The following is an 8,262-nucleotide window of genomic DNA, read 5'->3' as shown; positions in this document are numbered from 1 at the left end:
TGGGTGTCGGTGTGGGTGTCGGTGTGGGTGTCGGTGTGGGTGTGGGTGTCGGTGTGGGTGTCGGTGTGGGTGTGGGTGTGGGTGTCGGTGTGGGTGTCGGTGTCGGTGTGGGTGTCGGTGTGGGTGTGGGTGTCGGTGTGGGTGTCGGTGTGGGTGTCGGTGTCGGTGTGGGTGTCGGTGTGGGTGTCGGTGTCGGTGTCGGTGTCGGTGTCGGTGTCGGTGTGGGTGTCGGTGTCGGTGTCGGTGTGGGTGTGGGTGCCGGTGTCGGTGTGGGTGTGGGTGTGGGTGTCGGTGTCGTGCGGGCCGCTCGTGGGGTCAGCGCAGCCACCATGGAGGCCGGCTGCTGGCCCTGCACAGAGCACGCCGCGAGAATCCCGCTGGGTGGCCGGGAGCGTTGTCCGGACACTTCTGGAACTCTCGTCAGGTTTGGTGCTGTCACCGCTTCCCTGGAGTCTGTTCCAGCCACACCACCCTGTGGGGAGGAGCCTGCACTGATTCCCAACTTTAACCTCCCCTGGCTTACCCTGATTCAGCCCGTTTTGTGAGGGCTTGACCCAGCCGTGCTCCCCGGCCTGCTCAGTGACACCTGCACTGATGGATGTCGTGGAGCCATGGAACGGTTTGGGTTGGAAGGACCTTTCAGGCCACGCAGTTCCACCCCCGTGCCATGGGCAGGGACACCTTCCACTGTCCCAGGTTGTTCCTGGGGTCGTTCCCAGACCCATCCAACCTGGATGGACACTCTCAGGGCTGGGACAGCCGCAGCTTCCCCACAGCAGCCTGTGCCCGGTTCTCACCTCCCTCACACGGGGGAATTTTCTCCTAACATCTAAACCCACTCACTTTCAGTGTGAAATGTCAGTAATGGTTCCTGGGTTTGGGTGCGTTTTTTTTTATTATTTTGTTTACACAGCCATGTGATGTACTCAGAGAGCTACTCTCACAAGAACTGCTTGCTTTGCCTTTCAAATCAATACTTGAGTAACATAATTAATTAAAAATACACTGTTTAGGTCCTGGTTACACACAAGATTTTAAAACCATTTTGCAAACATTTCCTAGGAAGATCTTTGAGATAATTAGCATCATGACACTTTTCAAGTAGGCAAAAATGTCCCAACAGATGAACAGTTGACCAATATAATTTTTGGACGTGGCCCCATTTTTTTCCCCAAGAACTGTTCTTTACAGTTTCCATTCAATCAACTTTCAATAGCTTTTCAATAAAAATCAATACATTGACCTAAACTTCTTATAAAATACTGTTTTATTGACACAGACTCAAGCTGATGTATAGAGAAAGAATAATTCCAGAGCAGGACATTTAGCAGCTTTCAATTTCTAATTGGAAAAGCAGTAGGATACAAAAAGGTTAAATCAGGAAGCAGATTAACTTTATATTAACCCGTAGATGTCTGCTAGTCTTATTAGTTCTGGCTCATGTTGTACATTGCAACAGATGTGACACAGTATCAATTTTAAAATCTTGATTAAGAGTAAATTACTTTTTACACTAAAATAGGCAATATAATTACTAAATTAGGTCATAATAACAAGTTAGCATCAGTATTTATTTGGATCTAATTATTTCATTAAATAGTGAGAGTGATAAAACACTCTTTAGCTTTCCAACAAAGAAATTAGCAGATAATGCAATTGAATACCAATTGAAGAGATTTGCCAGATTTTGTCACGTGAAGATTTGGAAATTAGCTAATTATTTTGATAGTGAAACTAAACCTCAAAGGCATCCCACACTTCCTCTTTTGATTTCAGCTCTGTCGTGGTGGTAAAATTATTTTCAATTTAGCTAAAACACTGATTACTTTCATATGCAGAAGTCCAAAACTATTGACATGCAATTTGCAGCTGATGCCTATAGAGATCATTTTCCATTGCTTTAACGCCATCATCTCACTTTTGCTTCTCAACCCCGACTTGTGTTTTTCTGTTGCATCAGAGAACATCTTTATCTTTTCTCAACTGTTCATTTTACCTAAAATTTCTTCTCAGGTATTCAGATATTCCTCTATTCAAAGAAGGAATGGTGTGAGTCAACATGACTGAGTTGTTACATTTTCAAAACGTCCCCTTAAGCTTTCTCAGTGTATATCAATAATATTTAGTAGTTCCTCATAGGTTTATGAAAAAATTCCTTTTCTTGGCTCTGCAGCATGATACAGAACAATCCTTGTCCTTGAGATCAGGGCTCAAGGCCTCTCTCCAAGAACTAATAATGACACAGATAAATTGTGAACAGTGAGTGTGAAAATGAGACAGAGTAGGATTATTTATGCTTACAGTTCTTTCTTTCTGGTGCCTTTTATATCCACTGCTGTGTAGGCAAAAATTGCATTAACTGATTGCAAAAGACCAAGTTCAAAGAGGCACTTGGAAGAGGGGAAAAGTCAAATATCTTAGATTGAATAGGCTGAAAATTCAGTTAAAAAAAAAAGCCAGAGAGTTCCAACAAACCCCTTCTTGTGAGTGGGTTTTTAGGAGTGAAAGGAAATTTGTCATCAGCTGTGGTGGCCTGTCTGCTGCCACCATGCCTTCCTTCCCCAGCAGTGACCTGCCAGGACACTCCCAGGCACACCTCAGAGAGTTTATTGTCCCCAGTGACAAAAGCACTGATTTTGTGATGACGTCGAGCTGAGAGTCCTCCCTCTCCAAAACCTCTCAGAAAATGACCAGCACAACACACTGGGTTGGCACAACGTGACATGTGCAAGTGACAGTCACATACAGGGGAGGCCAGTGACAGCGGGGACAGCTCCCACACGACCTGCTGGGTTATAACAGTGTTGCACACAGAGACAGTGACATTAAAAATGCATAACAAAGGTATTTTTAATCTGTTTATTAAAGGCCGGATCTCACAATGATTCAAAATACCCAAGTGCCAGCAGTAAGCAGAAATACCCAAAAATACCCAGCTACATCTCTTGGTAAAACAGAAGGTGGTTGATAAATGTCACTGTTAGCATGGAGTGTTTTACAAACAGAACAATTTTGTAATTTTTATATTTAGGAAGTGGGGAATAAATCAAATACCTTTACTTTGACAAGTTTTCCTCTTTGCCAAAATTGTAACTTAGCAGCTTATCAGTATAAAATCACTGGGAAAAAAAAAAACTTTAGGTTTTCATACAATTTGTATATTCTATTTATGCTAAAATAAGTTATTTTGTATTTATTTATTATATCTATTACTCTTAAAAGTTCTTCAGAATTTCCACAAATGGTCCCAGTGAGTAATGGATTCCAGAATATATAATCAATTTTTGACGATTGTCTTATTTCTGTAATAAATGTGCATTTCTGTTTCAAGTGTTGACTGTCCTATATGATGAACCCCTGATTTTAATTTCTGGCTTTGATCTAATGTGCTATTTGAAGCGGTCTGGTTTTTGTCTTGCTTTCCACTCCAAGAGAAGCTGTTCAGTTGGGATGTGAGTCACAGCTGTGCAGCATGACAGGAGGAAGTAGGCTTCTTCCCATTCCATCTGTTCTCAGCCAAACCGACCACAGAAGGTTTGGTCCTTTTTTAGGTCCTAGCTCTGCTGAAGTCCATAAGCTTGTCTGCAAGTCTGGAGCAAAACAAACACTAAATCTTTCTAAGGAAATCAGGGGCCACATCACAGCTTGTAGCTTTTGGTTTTATTCATGTGAAAAATGTCTGGACAATGGAAGGCACCAAAACTAGTAATACCAAATGGGCTTATGTCATGGTTAAACCTTTCTATCCATTTTCTTGATATTTTAAGGCTCATTTCTGTGAAACGCATGATGTCAAGATAGAGGTTGAGGGGCCCTTGCAGCTTCCATGTCTGTGTGTTGCAGCAATGCCTCAACTCGGGGCATGATGCGATGCCTATAAAAGGCTTATTCCCATGTTTCTGCTGAGGGGGTTACCGCGATAGAAAACTGAAGAGACACAGAGAGAAGTCTCAGGTCCTTGTTTATAAATATATAATGATGCCTCTATTCCAAAAAGCTCACGGCCATATACAGGGGTTGCTGTGTGTAGCCCCATGGCCTTCCACAACAGTTGAAGCACTGTCTGTTACTGCTGTTACTAAACCTGAGGGTAGACATCAGTGAATGCAGAGCCTTATGTGGTTTTTGTAACTGAAATTCCTGACAGAAGAGAGATTGATGAGAACCTACCTAGAGAAAATACAGGACTTGTTTCTGTTTTTTACTTATACCAGAGAAATCATCTATGCTAGAATCACATGAATGGGATGCATTTATTTTACAATGCTTTATTAATAATGTAAAGATTTACATACTACTATTTGATTTTTATGCTCGTTTAATCTGTTCTTTCTGATGCAGCAAATGCTGACATTTAAAAGTTGTGGTTCCTTTTTTATTGCTGGCTTTGGTTCCTCTAGAGCAGACTGACTGCTATATTTGAACAGTGTACATATCACATGAAAGTACAGGGTTTTTTCAACACTCAGGAAACTAATCATGCCAAAACTGTTTGCCTGGAATATCTATCCATTACTTGTGGATTAGACTTGTGGATTTTCTGTCATTAATTTTATGTCATGGAACCTCTCCAAGTTCAGTGAAGATACTCTGAATTTCCTCCACACCAATAGTGTCACTTTCCCCAGTTAAAAATTTGTCGTCCATTAGCTTGACAAAGAGATATCAACTAAAGAATTCAAACATCATTAAGCAAAAAACTTGGAATCTCAGACAACTGTTAGGTGAGAAGCTTTAAGTGGTAGCTACTGTCCAAACAGCTGGAATAAGTACTACTGTCTGGATTTAAAAACAGGAGGGCAAAGGGGCTCAGAGAGTGACAAGCCAGAGAGATGGATAATACCACAGGTGGAACTAGAGTCCAGGAAGGAATTTTGGATGCTCACTGCCGACTAACATTGACTTCTTTCTGCCAGTTACTCTGTACCTAATAGTACATCATTAAATACCTGACTTTTGCCACCAACTCAAATTAGGGTCAAGCCTTAATTACAATTCTTACAGACAATTATGTCAGCTCTTTTAAGATGAAAAAGCATCTGGAAGCCGCATTTTCTCCAGTAAGGTAAGTCTCTCTGGTTTTGGGTGAGGTTTGGGTTTTTTTTCTTCTGATTTTAATAGAAATTATCTAAAGAAGAGTGCAATATGCTGAAAACCTTGTTCTACCCTCTAACACTTCACAGCTTTGCTTCACATAAAATTGGTTTTTGCAATTCAGTCCAAGCCCCAGGTTCCAGTGATTGTGAATTCCAGTTACAACTTTTCACCCTAAACTAGTTTTTCCATTATTGTTAAGAACAGAAGGTTGCTTTTGACCTCAGAATTATACATGCTGTGTCCTGCAGGCAACTGAACAGAACCACTGTCAGCTGGAGGTGTCATCTGTGAGTAAGGGAGCACACCTATGAGTCACTGCCAGGTGTTCTGCTTGTTTCCCTGTACAAAGTGTACCCTGGGCCTTCTCTACTTCTCTGTGGCTTCATTCATGAGCTGTCAGTTACAGATCACCGTAATAGTTGGGGATGAAAGATACTACAAAAGTGCAAATAATGATTGTCTCTGTAATGTTGATAGTCTGTGTCATGGTGAGTAGAACTTTCTGGTATTGCATCAGCGTGATTACCCTGCCACTCCCCATCCACAAAGGAGAATAATCCTTCCTCAGTGCCAGCACACACACAATACACACATTCAGGCAGTATCCCAAACAATCTTAAATAATGATTTCTTCTTGATGTCTAAGAAAAAGGCTTTCAACAACAATTGTAATGGTGAGAGAAGACAAGGTGATAGAGCATAGAATAATATAAGGACTGATCTAAGCCTCAGCTACATGACTCATGATTTTATCAGAGGTATGGAAAGATTTTTAATGGGTTATTGTCACTGCCATTCATTATTTTCTTCCATCCTACTCCTCTGTGAGGTGCATTTGTAACTATCCTGTATGCAACTCAGCACTGCAGTCATATCTATCAAACTGAGAATTCTTCTAATAAGTAGTCTGTTATTAACATCTCACTCCTTTGTCCTATGTTTCATCCTATAAGTTTCTTTTGTTAAACTAATGTTTCAGAATATTCCTTGTTGCTCTCTCTTGTCACTCTCAGGGAAAAATCCATACCTGCAAAGTGTTGAGTATTTGAAGCATAATGTAAGTTATCTTTTTCTCTTTAAAAACAAACACATTGCATACTAAGTAAACCAAAAAAGATGCAAGAATAAAATAAAATGTAGCTGAAATATAGTAATGTATCACAATAGAATTATTATCACATCATGTATTTTAAGGAGCATATACACAGTTGTCTGCCAGGACAAATAAAGCTACTGTAAAAGAGATATCAGCTACGATTTCAAATGCAAAATTTTTAAAAATTCCAGAGGCCTTTTTTATAAATTTTGAGAAAATAAACATTTACAAATGTGTGGAGGAAAATTGGCTAAATATGTTGCCATTATCATCATCTACCCAAACTGTAATATTATTTTTAATGACTAACAGTAAGTATTTCTGTAGGTATTTTCTAATGTTGTCAATTACATACCAAATTCAGTATAAAATTGTCAATTTAAAACCTATTGAAACCATGCCCTGTGTTTTAACGTAAGTATTTTTTAACAGTGCAAAACAATCGATCCCAAAACAATAGGGTGGATGAGCGCAGAAAAGAACATATGTAAAAAGATAATGCTTGTCTCATGACAGGATCATAAAACAATTAGTGCTAAAGTGTTCTGTCTGTTACAGCCTTCATCCTTGTCGTTGTGTGCTATTTTGTAATTGTATTGTAAATGCTGTTGTACCTCTTTTTCATAAAAAAAGCTCTAAGCATCCCTCTCTTATACACTGGATAAAAAAAGAACCAGTGAAGGAAGAGACAGGTGGTGGATAATCAGAAGCAGTTTTATGTATCTCTGGAATCGTCCCATGTCCCGGGTGTGACATCAGTCAGACACTCGTGGTGCTGCTCTGTTGCTTGCAGGATCTCAGAGGCCCCAGAGGCTGTGGCAGCAGCCAGGAGCAGCAGGAGTGCGGTGACCCTGCCCACACCTCCCTGCCGCAGCTCCCTCCTGCTGGGTACCGAGCCCTGCCAGGTCACTGGCAGAGGCCTGGCTTTAAAGATACTGAACTGAGATGACAACTCATTTCAGATTCCATCTGTGTGAGGGAACACGGACATACGAGTGTTGCAAAAATAAACTCTAGGTTCACAGTGATAGGATTTCCTCTCTGATGGGAAATATCTGAGAATTACCTCTGCTCAATGAAAGAGAGTAACTGTCTTGGAATGCTCTGTCCACTAATGAAGTTGCATTGTGTGGTATCAAAATAACTTAGAAATGTTCTGAAATTAAAAGGACATCAAATCACTGGAAAACCACTTCTGATGGTGGTTTCATTCATCCTCACTTTGCAGGAGTAGTGTGTGCATGGGTCCTCTCCTCACACTTCCTTCCAGGAACAGATGGCAATACAAAGGGAACAGTGCTTCTGTGCATCAGTCCAACCGGGACATGCTCTGGCAAGTAGAGCTATGGCAAGAACTAATCGTAGAAATTAAGACTCTTGGGATCACCAGACATGCTCTGCTTGACTTCTGCTTCAGTATTTCATGGAAATAACTGGTTTGCTTGAGGAAAAAAGAAATCCAAAGCTTTGTGAGGCCTGACAATCCGTGGGTTCTCCCATCTTGAGAAGGCTGTACATGCACTGATCAGATCTAAAACTTGCCAGCACAATTAATACCACACACAGCATATCGAGAGGAGGGAGGAAGGTGCGAAGATCCATAGATGAAGGGAAACAATCTGGCTCTGCAGTGGTGGCACAGTGAGAGAGATGGTCCCATGGCAGGTGCCTGTCTGGGAAAAGTGGGCACCTGCCCACAGCAGCAGAGGGGAACGTTGCGGGGAGCTGGGTTACACGCGCGGTGCGTCTGTGGGGTAAACACGTGCTTCAAGAGATGCCAGGAACGAGGCTGCTGCATGATGGGTGCCAGGCGTGATAGACGGGATACATGGTGGTGTCAAAGGCAGCTCTGTGTTCGAGAGCGACTTGTTACACGCGACAGGGCTGCTGTGGGACGATGCCCAGGCCCCTGTCCCTGACCGGGCTGCGGGCTTGCGCCAGCAGTGCCAGCGCTGGCATCCCCGCTCAGAACGCCTCCGCCTGAATACACCATGCACAGATCAATGGCCGGGGCTGTGCTACTGACCCAGTACGGGAGCGGGGCTCCAGGGCTCCGGAGCTCCGGCCCT

General features: G+C 42.2%; 1 long non-coding RNA gene across 1 annotated transcript; it reads left to right on the top strand.

The window, feature by feature from the left end:
• Positions 1-1,082: 1,082 nt before the first annotated feature.
• LOC137483674 (uncharacterized) lies at positions 1,083-7,632 on the top strand. The gene is made up of 2 exons (XR_011004589.1): positions 1,083-5,855; positions 7,422-7,632. It is a non-coding gene; the product is annotated as an uncharacterized lncRNA (long non-coding RNA).
• Positions 7,633-8,262: the final 630 nt, after the last annotated feature.

This window comes from Anomalospiza imberbis, chromosome 16 (assembly GCF_031753505.1).
Source record: "Anomalospiza imberbis isolate Cuckoo-Finch-1a 21T00152 chromosome 16, ASM3175350v1, whole genome shotgun sequence".
In the NCBI taxonomy this organism is placed as follows: Eukaryota; Metazoa; Chordata; class Aves; order Passeriformes; family Viduidae; genus Anomalospiza; species Anomalospiza imberbis.
Note: the sequence above shows the minus strand (reverse complement) of the source record. Positions and strands in the feature narration are given on the sequence as shown.